Raw genomic sequence first — 1,137 nt, forward strand, 5'->3', positions numbered from 1 at the left:
AAAATAATATCGTAAAAATGAGCAGAAGGATTTTACCTATCATTAATACATGTACTTATGGAAATAAATATCTATTTACACCGAGCCTGAGATTTTACCACTACTTGTTAAAGAAGACAAAATCGTTTCAATAATCAAAAATGATGAAGGCGAAAAAATTGTGACAATACAATGTGGAGATCAAAACATTATTATGGATGAAGACGCTGTGAATAACTTTACTCACTATAGATGTGACGTTAGCTGTGTTTGCCTAGATTTAGGTATTGAAGTGGACAAAGATTGTACTGAAATTAATTGTTGTTAATTATTAATTTTCTGATATTATAAACCATTTAATGGAGAACCTTGTAAAAATGTATCCTTAATATTATTTTAATAAAATACTATTATTATGTATATATATATTATATATAAAGTAACACAGTTATTATTTGCAGGGCTTGAAACCGAAAAAAATTTTTCCTGTTTCGGTTTCGGATACCGGTTTTGATTTTTTCCGATTTCGGTTTCGGTTTCGGATACCGGTATTCATTTTTTCCGTTTCGATTTCGGTTTTTAACGGTTTTTACCGGTATTCAAAATAAGTATCGAAAATCGGTTTTAATCCCTGTAATTATAATAATTTATAATGACATAAAATACTGGCGTTGGAACCTACTAGCCAGTCGCCAAACATTGCGTGGCGTACGATTTAGCGTCTGGTTGCCTGACAAGTACTATAGTATTTGCAATCAATGATAATATTTACACTGGAATGAATACGTAATTATGACGTATTTAGTTATAGCGTCTCCACTTCATAACACATTTTCCAAATGATTTGTGACCTGATTTTTTAGAGTTTTTGTAACTTCATCGTTTATAAGTTGAAACTATTTTCTCAATGAGGGGCTAACTTCATGCGTGTCCCACCCACCACATTAATCAAATTGATTGAAATTTGTTGTTTTACTTTTGATTTGTAACTATTTGTAATTATTTGAAAACATATATTCAACAGTATTTTACATTTAATTAAAAATTGTTTGGATTTTGTTTATTAAGTATATTATTAATACTATTATCATAGGTGAAACAAGTAAAAACGGTTCAGGTTAGTCAGGCCATGGCCTGATCTAATACTGTGTGGATAAC

The sequence above is a fragment of the Acyrthosiphon pisum genome, chromosome A3, assembly GCF_005508785.2.
Source record: "Acyrthosiphon pisum isolate AL4f chromosome A3, pea_aphid_22Mar2018_4r6ur, whole genome shotgun sequence".
Classification (NCBI taxonomy): domain Eukaryota; kingdom Metazoa; phylum Arthropoda; class Insecta; order Hemiptera; family Aphididae; genus Acyrthosiphon; species Acyrthosiphon pisum.